Source organism: Onychomys torridus, chromosome 11, assembly GCF_903995425.1.
Source record: "Onychomys torridus chromosome 11, mOncTor1.1, whole genome shotgun sequence".
Taxonomy (NCBI): domain Eukaryota; kingdom Metazoa; phylum Chordata; class Mammalia; order Rodentia; family Cricetidae; genus Onychomys; species Onychomys torridus.
Genome location: NC_050453.1, coordinates 34,465,186 through 34,480,867, shown reverse-complemented (window position 1 = coordinate 34,480,867; position 15,682 = coordinate 34,465,186). Strand labels below are relative to the sequence as shown.

Sequence of the window (15,682 nt, the reverse complement as noted above, 5' to 3'; positions counted from 1 at the left end):
CAAAAATCTGAAGAGATATCAATTACCTACATAGAAATTCTAACTCTAATAACCTTGAGAAACTACAATTACACATATCAAAAATGCTACAGTGGTTATTTTGGGGTAGTGAAATTATGGATAATGCTTTCCTTCATAATTTTGAGCCTGTCAGAGGGGGACAGGGTGGGGTTGGGGGGATCTTGCAATGTTTGTTCCGTCATAACACCTTTGTTCATAGTCTACCCAGCCAGAGATCGATCACTCACTCACTGTATTTTCAGATTCTTTTGTACCTTCATATTTTGGTCAATCCACCTTTATTAAGAAAATTTCTTTGAGTGTTCCAGCCTTACTGCCATTAAATCCAAATTACAGAGTGTAACCTTTCATTATAAACAGTTTTCTGCCGACGCATAGTACAGAACTTGGCCCAAAGAAAGCAATACATCCACTAGCTAAACCAGAAAGAGCTCACTCCCACAACCTGGTAAACAAGGGCTCTCTCACCGTCTGTCTATCTGTCTGTCTGTCTTTCTGTCTTCCTTCCTTTCTTTCTTTTTTTCAAGCCCTTCCTTTTACCTGTTATGAAAGAGCCACCCCCAGGGACAGGAAGTTTGTTTGTGGCAACACTGATGTTCTGAGTCACTAAAGTAGTCAAGGAAGCCAATTTCAAAGCCACGGTTATTTCATGGGCCCTTGGGGCAAGAGGCTCTGAACAGTTTCAACCTTCATAAAACCTGCCGCCCGAATGAATGAGGTGGGCAGAGGAAGCAAAGGTTTCCCAGGGAGCTCTCCAACAAAGTGACAAGAAATGTTCTACCTGCTCTGTGTAGGCTTTGGGACCCCGTACAGTGGACTCACTCAGTAAATCAATAATTAAACCCATCCCCACAAGAAGAGCAGGTGACAGAGTAAACCACAGAAAAAAGCAAAAATGACAACTCTGTGGGCTCTCCTGCTCTGATATGCCGGCCACAAAAACGGAATCCAGAAGCCCACTGTTTACATTAACAAAGCCGAGGCCAAAGCCAGCCAAGGGATGCTGCCACTAAGCAGCAGGGTTGCCAGTTCACAAAGGCAGGCCATCCCACAGCGAAACTGCTATGAAAACAGTTCTGGGGATACTCTGAACCAGAGACTGAAAATGAAAACTGAGGCCTTTAGTGCCCAGAAATACAAAAACTACCCCCTCAGAGTTATGCCTCTACTCAAGGAGGTGGGGCAGAGTGCTGTTTCCAACATTTATGAACACTCAAGAAGGCTTGGGGTACATGGAGCAGAGAGGTGGAGAGACAGGTGGGTTGTTAGAAGAAAAGACCAAGAGTTTCCTTAATCCCCCCCTCCACTGCCAATGCCAAGATTTGGCACAATGGCCGTGAAAGCAACATTTTTTTGCCTAGCATCCTTCATGTAGCAGTGAGGACACTTTGGATGATGCACTAAGTATTCCCTAGAAAAGTGTATTGTTAGTGCTTTTCTGCAGAGGAGCTTTCAAAATGAGAGTCATTTATATTCAAATTTGATAATTTAGGAGGAAAGTCTGACAGAAATCTAATTGTGAGAGATATACACAATAATCAGTCTGAAGACATATTCAAAACCTTTTCAGAAGTTGAGAGCCAAGATGAAAGAGGAATGTGTTTTAACGAGTAAGGCTTAGGTAAAAAGAGCAGCTTTGTTGTCTGTAGGAGCAGAGGCTACAGATGCTGTGAGGTGTGGAGGGAGTGTTGGGCTGCCCATTGGTTCAAATCTAAGCACCCAGAGGCTAGAACTCCTCTGGCTACAAAGACCAGAGGTCCATACTGTGGGGCCACCTTGAACTCCCAACCACTTGGTACACTTCTCAGCTTTCCTCACCTCTCCATTACAGCTCTGCCATTCATACATCTGTCCAAAGCTTTCTGGAATCCACTTACAGTACCAGTTTAGGCCACCTCTGGGAGATAATCCATTCCACAGATTCATTACCCACTGTGTGAAGTCATATTTCCACAGACTTGTCCTGAACTTGCCTTTCTCGAGCTTCTCAGACGCAGCTGCATTTTAGGATCTGAGGAACAAGTCTGCGCTCATCTCACCTACACCACTTAGAGTTTCATCATTTCCCCCTAACACCCTCCGTCTGGCCAGCAAACCTTCTACGTTCTTTTAACAGCACTGCTCTCACCTCTGCGGAGACTGTCCGCTTCACTATTTGCCCCAGAGCCACACAGAACCAAAGATAGCTCTGTATGCAGACCAGCACAAAATCATAGACTGCCTCTAGAACACTGTGAAGTGTGTGTGTGTGTGTGTGTGTGTGTGTGTGTGTGTGTGTGTGTTTATTTCAATCTTTTTGTATCCTGTTTTCGTGGTTCTTAAGTGTGAATTTTATAGATGACACTATTGTGTCACTGTATTATAAGGCTGGACGTGCCTGAACATCATACACCATTGCAGGCAAGAATGCACCAGTTTCAGGTGATAATGATGTAATAGCCTCCATTTAATATTTCCCACTCTGATGAAGACACCCCTTTTGTTGTTGTTGTTGTTGTTGTTATACAGCACTGTTCAGAGTGTATGACCTGATGGGAAACTGTCTCCCACAGGTGGCTTGCACAGATGAATCCGTGCTGGCCAATGCTGCCATTGACCTATCAGAGACAGGACATTACCAAGAGAGAACAAGTGAGGTCAGTCTTCATCTTCAAAACAGGCTGAAATTCAACATTGAATGTCTTGTTGGTTACCAGAACATCTGGAAGGGAGCCAACAGTTATTGTCTGAAGCACTGTGATATAGAACCAGAGCTCATTAGATGCTAAAGTTAGTGAGGGGTGGTCACCCACAGTGGGGGTTTAAATTCCCAGCCTTGGTTCACAAATCTGCTATTTGGGGCTTTTTATTTCTTAATTAGATGTGTTATTGCTCCGATTCACTCCACTTGGAGCCCACTAACCTCTTGACCACCTTCAAAGATCTATACCAAAAACCAAGAAAACTAATGAGGATTTTTAAAAGCTAGAACAGCACTGTGGTGGCCTAGGGCCTTTCATGAGTTCATATAAGAGTTGAGATTTCACTGCCAAAGGGGTGAAGTGGTAGGTGGATGCTCCGACTTCCTTTTTCCTAAGGGGTGTGTCATGCATCCAGAATGACAACTCCCTGGTCCACTCGTTTGCTCATGCCATAGATGTGTATCTTCCTCATGGTGTTGGAACCACAACAGACCCTGTAGACTTGGCAATCCAGTGACAACAAAGCCACCATCTTGCCATCTATTAGGTCCCCAAATTGTCTTTTTACTAGATGTGTCTCCCTGGGAACTAAGACAGCATTGAGATGCCACCCTACAGATAAGCATCTGCTTTCTCTTCCACATCTAACAGTCGTACTCAAAAAGCACTGAGCCGCCTTCCCTAGTTCCTTCATGCCATGTCTCTGTGGCGCTGTTTTTGTTTTTCCTGAAAGGCAATGTGACTGTCACCTTAGCCTGAACCCGTCAATAAAGCTGTTCAGGGGAGTATTTTCCAGTCTTCCCCTGCCTAGTAGGTGTCAACGCACACTTGCACATCAGCCCAATCCACAGAAGCTTTCTTTCTCCTGATGATGGAGACATTAGCTGTAACCTGGGGGAAGAAAGTGACTCACCATCCTCAAAGGGAGGGTCAAAGTGGGATGTCAGTAGAATGATAGACTGTTTAAAGCTGTAGGTCATGGGGGAAAACTCAGTCTCCAGTCACCAGGTTTGCACCTAAGGTTTCCTGTCATTCCCTAAGCCAGTCTCCCTCCAGATGTGACATACCAGGGAAGCCCTCCATCTAGACATCCCCCTCCACCCCACCCCAGCTGTGGTGGAGTCTGTGTATGGCTCTGTCCTGCTAAGAACACTGTCTTCTTTTTCACAACCTGACCTTCGCCTCCCCGCCCACTCAACCAGACTAACTCCTGGACTCCAGATCTCTGGGGACACTCTTCCTCTTCTTATTCAAATCTAGATGGATGCAGGGCATGATGGGACACACCTTTAATTCCAAAACTCAGAAGGCATAGCTGGGCAGAACTTTGTAAGGCCAACCTGGAATGTGAGGCCAGCCTGGTCTACAGGGTGAGTTCCAGGCCAGCCAGGGCTATATAGTGAGACTTGGTTTCAAACAAACAACAGCAGATGTAGATCGGGTTCTCTCTGCCAGGATTTCTGGGAAGATCTCTAATTAATCTAATTAATCTGCCTTTGAAAGACCCCACCACCACCACCTAATGATTCTTGACTTTTCTGGACAAGCGTTGGGCCTTGTCTTCCGCCTGTCGACCCAGGGCCAGCTGGCTTCTCTTAAGTAAACAGGAAGAATACTCTTGTTTCTCGGTTGTGACAGCTGGTTTTACCAGTCATTTTAATTCAGCCACGCAAGGCCAAAGGGACCCTGTGGCTCAGGTGCAGCCGCTGGAAAGCAAGCTTCCGCTCTGCACCCGGCACCTACAACCCAATGGGCAGAATCCCACCTCAGATGGCAAGATCTCCCAAGGGGATTCCGGGGCGCTCCTGGATACTCCACAGCCGCTTCTGCGGTCACACTTTCCACCTTTCCTCCGGAAGACTTGGGGACACTGAACACGCTCTACTATCATCAGAGCCTTTATGGAGTCAGACCCCAGAGATGTAAATGCAAGCACACGAAGAATGAATGTCCTAAGAGGAGAGAACTCCTGAGAAGTATTTGAAGTTAATTGCCTCCGCCTTTTGCGCTCCTAACAGTTTCAGGTGGCTATCACTTTTCCTCAGTGTCTTCGAAGATTTTCCAGGCGATGCCGTGGAACACACACACACACACACACACACACACACACACACACACACACACACACTCTCACGTGGGGATGAAGCAATGCAGCCTGCTCTCCCTTAAGACGCTCCATCCCCTTTCCTAGACGGTGGCCACCTTCAGCAGCACCGGGCTGTTGTTTTCCCTTAACCAGGACAGGGAGTTTGTTTACACAGGGAACACTAGGGCATCTGTGAGTAAAGCTGACTCTGTGAGGTCGAGGAGAGCTCGGCGGCGTCCTGAAGGAGGCGTGCTCGGGGCGGAGGGGCAAAAGTACGTCACAGCGGGGCGGGGTGCCTGGGGGGGGGGGGACACTGGCCCGGAGCCCCGGAGGAAGGGGACTGGGCTGCGGCTGTGGCGTGCTCGCCCTAGTTTAAGGCGTGGGCTGGGCTGGGGAGCGGCGGAGTCCGCCAGTCAGATTCAGGAAGTGGAGTTCCTGACCTCAGGAGCAGGACTGGGTGCCGCGAAGCCTCAGCCGGGAACACAGGGGGTGCTTTCCTCCACACACCGCCCGGGTGGCACCCACTGATCCGCAGCGCCACCTCCCTCCCAGGACCTGGCAGCGGCGGGGAGGAGTTGGCGGAGGGACTGAGACTCGCCCTGGTGCCCAAGTCACTCCAGACAGCACCCAGCAGACCCACATGCAGGAAGCCCTCCAGCGGACCCAAAGGTGAGTTTCAAAACTTTCTGTAGTACTTTTGTACTGTTACTTTCAGAATACATTTGGAATCTGCCCCTGGTGTGGAAGGGGACTTCCCACTCACCTCTTTCTGCAAAAGGGTAAAATCAGCCCCAGAGAGAAGCAGCGAGATAAAAAGGGTTATTTCTAAGAAGCCTCTTGCCGGGTTGCTTTCGTTCTAGCTAACTTTCCTCCTAGAGGTCTTACAACTTTTTTCTGCTCCTGGCCTGCCACATGGGTTCCTCTGGAGTTTGGGGTGGAGTTCTCAACTCCAGTTGACACCAGCTGCGGGTAGGAGCCACTTGAAACAGATAAACACTGTCTCCACGGACAAAGTCAGTATTCGAGATGTCCTAAAATCATACCGGTTTGCATTTTTCTTAATCACTCTAAGAGAAACTAGAATTTCAGCGGGGCTAAGAAACTGACCAAACACTGAAAACGCGGCCTGGAGCCAAGGGGCGGAGTGAGACCTGCGTGCTCTTCTGAGTTTCCAGAGAATTTGTGTGACACAATTTTTTTTTTTTTTCCTGAACTTTTCTAACTCTCTAAATGGTCCTTGATCTTCTTCCCACCGGCGAAGGTAGATCCGAGCACACAGCAGGTCCTGATTCCGACTTGATTTGAAAGGGCTTTGTAGGAATGATTTGTGTAGTAATGGTTAAGTAAATGATAGCCGGATAGATAGCCGGGATGTTGAACACCAGCCCTGCCTAACTAAAGGGAACCTGAGGCAGGGATGAGTGCTTGCCCTAATTTAACAGGGAACGCCAGCCAGTCTGCCACCTGGAACCTGCAGGCCTGCTCTCCCCAGTCTGCTCAACAAGGAAGGACAGGAAGGGAGCACCTAAGCATCTCCAGAGCACCTGCCTTCCAAAGCCTCTGTGCTGCATCCCTAAGAAGCTGAAGCTCGTTTAAAGCACCTTCATTCTGAAGGCCTGTTGGGGACCAAGGACAAGTCTTCAAAGCTACATGGGTGCCTCTTGTCCTTAAAACTATTTTTGCAAAGTTTACCAATGCCACCTGAAGAACCCTGCAACTGAAAGGTACTGCTACACTAAGCACAGCTGTGTGTCCTGGTTTTGGTTTTTGTAGGGTTTTTTAGTGTAATGTTTTAAAGTAAACCTTCATATTCTACAGAGTTATGTGTGAGTGGGAAAATTCTGCAAGGTTCTCCTCTCTCCTACCTTTGAATTAATTCAGATCTATCAACCGCTTAGTCTTATAGGCCTTCTCTTGGCCCAGTGTCTCCCTTTTTCTGAAATTCTGCCTCCCCATCTTTACTCATCATACAGTTCTAGCAAAGGCCCATTACAAAACAAGTGTTTCTCTGGTTTTCATTGTCAATATTCTGCCTATAGAATGAAAAGAGGCAAAAACCTCAGGCTCAAAACCAAGATGATAATAAACACTCAGCAAGCTACTTTATCAATTTTATCCTAGAGGAAGGACATCCCATCTGCTCACTGAGCTTTACAGCACCTACTGTGTGTTTGGCAATGTGCCAGAGCTCTGGAACTAAGGTGATGACATAGTTTCTGCTTTCGAAGAGCCCCAGACTGGCAAATCGGTGCTGAGAAACAAACTACAGCTCAGAACGATGTACTTCATATGAATAGTAATGGTGAAACAATCCAAAGGATGAGCAGGGGTCACCTGGGAAGTAAGCACCCCAGAAGCAGTGTGAGAGCAGGATCTTGAAAATGGCTAGCGTTTCCCACGGAAGAGGTATGTGGGCAAAGGAAAAAGCTGTCACAAACTCAATGGCAGGTGGAGGAACAGCATGGCATGGGATTACATCCTCTGCTGCCAAGAGTGAGATGCCTTTTTCCAGCCATACTGCACCATCATTAGGTAGCCTCATATTGTGTTTGGAGTTACTGACCAGATGAGGGCTAGCTTGGCAAGAAGCAGGAGTCCTGTATTAAGATATGAACAATGAAGACTGAAGAACGTAAGCTAGGAAAGACAGCCCAGAGGTAAGGCTTCCCTGAGATGCCTCACAGATAAAATCATGAAATAACTCTGGATTAATGGCACACAAGTATGACCTATCCATGTAACTAAGTGAGTGCATCTCTAGGAACCATCACCTCATTATAAAGGAGGAGGAAGAGGAGGCCTACTTAGTTCGGTTGTATGATCTGCTACCGCTGCTCCAGAATGTATAGCCACCTCACCTGTGTGAGAGGCCTGTCTTCATCAGGATGAAGAGAATGAGCCAATGAGACTGATTCCAGACCCTTGCAGAGCTGCTTTTAGATCTGAATGCCGGTGCCCGGGTCCAGATCTTAGGCAACTTGCATGGGAATTTTAGACAGATGTGTGTTCAGTACCTGACTGGATCACTTATCAACTGCCCTTGAACAAGTCCTTGACTCACTCAGCTTCATTTCCTTTGTATTTAAAACAGAGATAATTATTACTCACCAGGGCAATGGTTAGGATCAGAATCCAATTGAAAAAGTAAGTACATTTAATGTGCTACATAAATTTTAAGGCTCTATAAAATGTAAGGGCTTATCATTATTATCTCTTGAAGATAATACCTAAACCAGATGGGGTATGTTGGTGCAGGACACAGCAACATCATGGACTAGACTTGGTGCTTTTTTAATCACATGAAATCTTTTAAGGCGCTAATGACAAAAGTCTCTCTTTGTCTTATCAGTGATGTGCATTCATTTAGCCTCACCTCATCCTTCTCCCTTTCTATGGCTCAACCAAAAGGGCCAGAGCCCCAAGAAGAAATGTTCTGGTAATATGTGTGCATGCAGGTTGTTCATTGTACAAGAACTTCTGAGACCTCGTGGGGCTAAAAGTAGCCAGAATTCTGGTAGGCCATTGACCCATCCATTGACCCATCCACCTTATAGCTGAGTCAACCCACAGGTGACTCTTTTTTTCCTAATCCTCATGAAGGTACCAGTTTAGTAGGTGGTAGTTCTAAATCTGGACATCAGCTCTAACTAAGGTATATTTGTGGCCTTCTCTCATCCTGATCATGGAAGCCTATATCCTGAACAGATTCATGTGTATCTCATACTCCAGCATAGTAGAGTTTGAATATTATGCCAACATCAAGACAAGTGAACCGAGGCTGTTTGTTGATGAAGAAGAGGAAGTAACCGTAGATTCAGAGACTTCAAATGGAAAAACAAAACCTCTAAAGATGAACCAGCCCTGCCCTTTCACTTGAGAAATGAGCAAACTGGGGTTCAGAGAGGGGAAGTGAGTGCCATAGTCATAGAGCCGATTTGTGGAGGAACCAGAACCCAGGCACCACTGCTTTCTGTCAGGGATACCCAGTTCCATCTAAAGTTGGTATCACCCAGATGTCTGCACATAAGGACAAATGCAGTACTCAAATGATGGCAGACATAGAATGAAAAGATCACACTTAAAGGCTGAATCTTCTTAGAATGGCTCCTGGGGCAAACTCCAGATCTTGAAGAGACTCAGCTAGACCTCATCTTTTATAACAATATCCAAAACATCCCTGTCTCTTCTGTTTCTGCAACTGTCCTCAGGAGTTCCCAAACACTGTTTGAGCAGGGAGACCACAAACGGGGTGCCTTAAGTAACTGAAGCCCTTTTGGTGTTTGCTCAAATAGCCATAAAAACTGGTCTCACAGGTTAGAATGTGCTCAGAGACCAGAACGAAGTTCCCCTTCCTCACCAGACACCACCACGTAACTCATTTGTTTGATGAGAAAGGGCTTCAGATAAACAATCAGGCCACATGACACTGGTCATGGGTTCAGTGAGAGAGATAAGGACAAGAGAGACTTTTTGCCTCTCTAAGCAGCAAGGGAAAATCTACAGCAGACTCTGCAGGGTAATCCTTAGGGCCACAAGCCAGCTTAGGTGTCCATCCTTTCCCAGACACTGTCCAGTGCTGTCTGAACAGATCATCATCTGGGGCTGTGGAGTAGACGTTCGGTGGAGAATGGAAAGAGGGGCTGAGTTTTAAAAGGAATGCACACAAACATGGATTTCTGTGTCAGGGGACAGTCTCGAGGGACCATGACAGTGTTGACGTCCAGTCCTCCTCTCTGACCAGGCACTCCTTCCCACCACTGTAAGCAAGCTGCCCCTGGAGTTTTTCTAAGAAAAGAACGACACCATAACCATTCCTACATTTCTTGGCTTAAACTTGAAAAAAGGAATGTGCTTATAACCCACTCGAGGCTTGCCCTCACTCTTACCTCTGTAACTTCCCCTCCATGCAGTATTTTTCAGCTGAGTTTATTTTCTCTTCAAAAACACCCTCATTTCAAGATGAATAGGTCTAAGGAAAGCCCGTGAGCAATTCCTTTTAGAGTTTTTTGTTTGGGGTTTTGTTTTTGCTATTAATAAAAGGAAGTTGGCAGAAGACAGACAAACATTTGAACAACTCTGCTAGGATAGTTGCCTTTTAGAGGGCTTTCAATCTTCAGATGACTCTAACGGGGCAAAGGTCTTGGGTCATGGGTATAGAGATGGGAGAGAGGCTAGGCCTGAAGGCAGGGAGAGAAGCTGCGGGTACTGGCGAGTTCCATCAGTGTTAGCACAATGGAGCAGAATGTCACAACGGCCATGCTGTGTATGAACCTAAATGACATGTGACAGCGGCAACTGTGAATGAGAGAGCTCAGAGGTCTGAGTTAGAAGCATCCTTATTTTCCCCGCAACCCAAGTAACACACCGAGCCTGTCTCCCTCTTTCTATGGTTCCTCATCTTTGACTCATCCATGAGCGAGACAAAGCGCAGGCTTTCAATATCCCTTCTGCCTGTGGTCCTCGAACACCCAGAGCCTTGGTGGTAACCTGCAGGCTTCAGCCAGCCACCCATACACACCGGCCTGAAACCACACAGGAAGTAGTTGTAGTCAAAGTGACCTTCCCATGGAAACCAGAATAAATAAATATTCATCCGTTCTTTCAGAGCTCCACAGAGCTTCTGTGTGCATACCAGCCTCTCAATAGTTTCTTCAGGGGTCCTGGTAAGACTTTGAGGCAGTCAAAGATGACAGCCCTCACTGCCTCCTACCTCCAGCTTGCCTGATGAACACATCACAATATATTTTGGCTCTTCCACATTATACTAGGGAGAAATTTCAAAGTGAATGGAGAACGCATCACTCTTAAATCTAGACCTGCAGACTGATGCCTTGGCTTCCACCTCCCCCACCCACCCCCATCCCCGCTACCCTTTGCTCTCTCCACTTTCCACTCCTAAACCTCAAACATTACCTACTGCCTGAGGCCCGCAGTCTGCTGAATAGGAGTTGCCAGCTTAGCACAGAGTGGCCTAGATGAAAGCCTCCAGACTGGTCACGTGGGTGACCCCCACCATCCAGAAATGAAGCCTTCACTGGGAAAGCAGGCATATTAGCCTGCCACCCCACCTAGACACAGCCTGCTCAGAGATCTCCTGGCTTCCAAATTAAAAAGTTAGACTCTGCCCTGTGGGGTATTTGGACCAAAGCCTTCTCTGGGTCAGGAAGAAAGCGATGCCCTGCTGGGTGGCACAACACACAAGCTGACTTGCAATGACTGCATTCTTCTGGGCACAAGGATTATTTCACTGGCCTCTCTGAGGAAAGAGCTGGAGATTTTAATTTCCATGGATGGATGGTGCCACTTTTCCATGGAAAGAATACCTCTCTTTCAGACTGTCTGGGCCAAGGGAGGAGAAGAGTCACAGGACACGCGCCACACAGGGAAGGTCAGATGTTCCTGGCTGACATTTTCCAGGAACAAGAGTTTAGTGTTTTGAAAACTAGTATTCCTTCAAGATGAGGCCGGAGAGTGAGGGGAATGGTCACTGATGTGTGTGGCCATTAAACCTCCGATATTGGCATGGGTGAATAAATTTAGAGATCTTTTGCACTTTATACTTTTCAGGTGATTAAAAATGATAGCTGCAGCATCATTTGTCTTCAAGAAATTTTGTGTCATCTCCTGTATCATTTATTGATGGGAAACAAACATTATGTAAAATGAACTGTTATAAAGTGAGCAGTTCAATGGCAGTCAGTACCAATCAACCACCGCATCTATCTAGGTCCAAAATATTTTCCCAGCCCCCACATGAAACCGTTAAGCAGTTCTCCGTGTTCCTTGTGCTCTCAGTCTCTGACCACCACTGACTTAACCTCTGTGAGCTGACCTGTTCCAGGAATCTCCTATCAATGGAGCTATGCAGCCTGTGCCATTTAGGGACTGGCAGTTTTCGCTTGGCGTGTTCTTAAGATTCAGCGGTGTTGTGGCTTCCTTTTATATTCCATTTCATTTATATCCCAATCTTATTCCATGATATACACATAGCACCATTTGTTTAATCTGTCCATCCGTTCATGGGTGTTTGAGTTTCCATCTTTCAGGTACTGTGGATAATACTGCTGGCAACATGTACATACAAGGATTCCCTTGAACACCTGTCTATAGCTCTTTGGGGTGTCTGCCAGCGTGTAGACTTGCTGGGTCCTATGATAATTCTGTGTTTAACTTGTTCAGGAATTGTCAAGGTATTTTCCTTTTGTCCACATTTTTAACTACAATGCTTAAAAATTCACCATGCTCCAATGTATGCTATAGTATGTGGCATAATTTTCAATGTCTGGTCTTTTATTTGATGCCTTTGAGCTTAAATTCTAACCAGAGATAGGACCCATTGTTTTAGAAATTTCAGAATGTCTGCACTCCTATTTTATGACTACACAGGCACATGCAACTCAGCCAGCAGGTACAGGAAACAATAGCTTCCTGGCAGGTTTGGAGTGTCCCCCAGAAGTAAGTCTCATCAGGCTTGGTGGCACACACCTTTAATCCTAGAATTTAGGAATCAGGGGCAGGCGAATCCCTCTCTGTAAGCTCAAAAGCCAGCCTAATCTACCTAGTGAGTTCCCAGCCAGCCAGAGCTACATAGTGAGAACCTGTCTTCCCCACTACCCTGTGGATAGTGTGGGGACATGATGTTTAGGACAAGGTCCCTCTATCTAGCCCTGGATCTCCTAGAACTCACTCTGTAGATCAGGGTGGACTCAAACTCACCTAGATCTACCTGTCTCTGCCTCTGGAGTTCCAGGATTAAAGAAATGCCCCCATCATACCCTGTGAGCCATAATAACACTAAGTCTTATCCATCTTTCCCAGGATTGGTGAGACTGGCATGTCACTTTCTCTCGACCTACTCATCCTCAGCTCCTCTTGAAAAGGGGAAAATGATAAAACTCTTAGGAAGCCTGGTGGCCTTGCTTCAGACTGCAAGGCTGTCTCAAAATGACTTGGGTAGCATTTTTTTTTTTTTTTAATGTTTAAGCATTTCTTCCACACCTGTGTGTGTGTGACTGCTAGAGGGTGTGGGGAATTTTAAAAACAAAACACAAACCAGACTCAGACCGTACCTTCAGGGACCTGCCACCCTGGGACCTGCAATCGCCTGGCCCCTCTTCATCTAGAGCTGAGAGAAGCGTCTTCCCTAGGCATTGTCTGTCTCTGCTCCTGGCACTGCCATATCTTCACTCGCTGTCCGGGTCAGGGCGGTGCCTTTCTGGAACTTCTGGTACCGGCTTCCTTATTCCCGCTGGCCTCGCTCTCCAGACAGCTAACCAGTTTACTTGGCCATAGCTGCTGCTTTGGGCTACAGCAGAGAGCTCCATTTACTCCAAGGAGGCTTTCCTGCTCCTCCTGGAAGCCTAGTCTCTTCTCTTCACCCCGTGACCTAGGCTCACAGAGGCCTGCAGAGATATGTATATAGATAGGGTGCTAGCGTCAAACTTGGGTGTCCTAGCCCCAGTGATGGCAACAAAGTCCTCACAGAGACACACTGAACTCCATGGTGGTTGTTGTTGTTGTTGTTGTTGTTGTTGTTGTTGTTATTGTTTGTCTCCCCAAACTCTAAGGGGTCAGTCAAACTATTCATCACCAACAACACAGTTATAAACATCTTGCCTGTGCTAGTACCAAACTGGACCTGAGATGCCTAGAGGAAAAGGCACTGAAATAAGCCAGTATCAAGCAGGGAAGAGACCAGAGCAGCACCCTGACAAGGAACACAACTGTCTTCTGTGCATTGTTAGGGAGGTGATGTGGTGGCAAGGAGGATTTCAACAAGCATGTCCCTATGTTATCCGAGATTCTAGAAGAAAAATCAAGCTATCGAATCGTATTTATCTCACCCCTACCTGTGTGGGAGCTGTACAGGTTGTCAGCCTTTGCTCCAGTTTTACATTCCTCCCTGGGTCTGAAATATGAAAGCCATCTTTCCATGACACACATAGGAGTCATCACTGTGATCCCTTCTGTACACCCCAGCTTCCCTGCCACTGGACCACAGCAGAGATGACAGAATAAATCCTACAGGGAAACAGATGGGCAAAGCTAACTGAATGTTCACTGAACATTTGCTCCTCGCCAGCACTACATAACTACAGTGTATGTATTTAAATTATCTGATTGTCACAACAATCCTAGGACAGAAGATCCGTCCTTAGTTTCCTTTTATAGCTGAAAAACATCACTGGGGCGGGGTGAGTGCCAATGGGTGTTCCATGTTCAGATAACCAGAGTTGGGGCAGGCAGGACTGACCCCAGATCTCCTCTCTGAAAGAGAAACTTGGGCCATGTAGGATCACAAACAGGGCACTCTGCTAACTAGAAAGCTGGAAGTGAGATCACAGAAATCCCCTTCACTAGGCACACCCATCTTACACACTTCCCATCTCTCAGCTCACACTCAGACTGGTCCAGGTATTACCCAAAACCTCATTTGGTTTCCACAAACTTATGCTAAATATTGGCAGTGTTGCTACGCAAAGAGTTCTCGTTCTCATTCTCGTTCTCTCTCTCTCTCTCTCTCTCTCTCTCTCTCTCTCTCTCTCTCTCTCTCTCTCTGAGTGTGAGTGTGAGTGTGTGTGTGTATGTGTCTATCTATCTGTCTGTTTATCCCCACCCCCAGTGGGGGATATGGGAGTGTGGGAATGTGAGGGTGTGTGTAGAGAAAGAGAATGCGAATCCCTTTGAACCCAACCAGCTCTAGTTGCCCAAGGCCTCGTGACAGCTCTGAAATCAAGATTACATCTAATATAAAGATGTGCAAAGAGCTAAAGCATGGTTGGGAGGGGGGATGGGAGGAGACAGGAAAACCACCAGTGGTCACTCAAGCTTTCATACAACAGTCTACTTTCTTGATCAAACATGAGAAATACTTGAAGGTTTTCAGGCCTGGTGTGTCAGCAGTGACTCCTCATCCCTGGACTTTCAAGTCATAATACCTCAAGAAATATGTAGGGAAAGAAAGTTTCCCAATAGTCTCCTCCATAGGCCACGGCCCTGAGGAATCCCTGCCATGTGCCAGGCTGTTCCCTGGAATGCCCTGGCATTTAAAGCAGCTGGAGAAAGGTCCAGGAAGAGGGAGGGTCAGAGGAGGAAGCTGGTTGAGTATTGTCATAGTAACAGGGAGTTTGGAAACCTCCAGATCTGAGCTGGAGCCTGAGCCACCTTAATTGGATTCTTCCTCGGGGCCACCTCTCGCCTTTACCAAGCAGCATTCAGGTTCTTACCCACCCGTGCTGCCTCGTCTTACATGCCCACTCAAAGCTCGCCTGCCTGGATCCTTCCAGACATTCCTCACAGAGATGAACTCAGCCTTGCCTTGCTGCTCTCGTAACCATTTGTTTGAATTCCCTTTGGGACACATAACTAATCCTGCCTTATGGTGCTCCCCTGTGCTCACCCAGTTCCCCAATAAGAGACGAATTTCTAAACACAGCCTGTCTTCAGTTCAGTTTTGAATCTTTTACCCAACGAGCTGGCAGAGTGTTTATTTTTCATTGTGCAGCATTTTTGGGGATGTCTTAGAAAAGAGAGATGTCCTTCGGGTATATAATAGGTAGCAAGACGAGGCTGAGGCAAACTGCTGTACTGCAGGGAACGGAAATGGGAGCTCTTGGTTTTCTCACCCTCAGTGATGTCAACAACCCAGACTCAATAACAGAGAATAGAAAACAGCAAAGAAAGCCCGTCTAGGAAGAATGGGTCACAGACAGTTTTTGTAGTAATAGCAATGAGGTAGTGAGATACTACACACACACACACACACACACACACACACACACACACACACACACATCCTGGACTCAGTTTGTGTGACAGTTTGTGTCACTATGTGACATGTCATCAGTTCAAGAGCAAACATGAGCAGGCATGGCTTTCCAACATGGGAGCAGTC

The 15,682-nt window shown here is 46.7% G+C and overlaps 1 protein-coding gene across 1 annotated transcript in view; it reads left to right on the top strand.

Moving 5' to 3' along the window:
* Positions 1–5,129: 5,129 nt before the first annotated feature.
* Positions 5,130–15,682, top strand: part of Kiaa0040 (KIAA0040 ortholog) — a 37,122-nt gene continuing 26,569 nt past the window's right edge. Inside the window, exon 1 of the mRNA XM_036202439.1 lies at positions 5,130–5,457. The gene's annotated coding sequence lies outside the window, so the exon portion shown is untranslated. The remainder of the gene's footprint in view (positions 5,458–15,682) is intronic.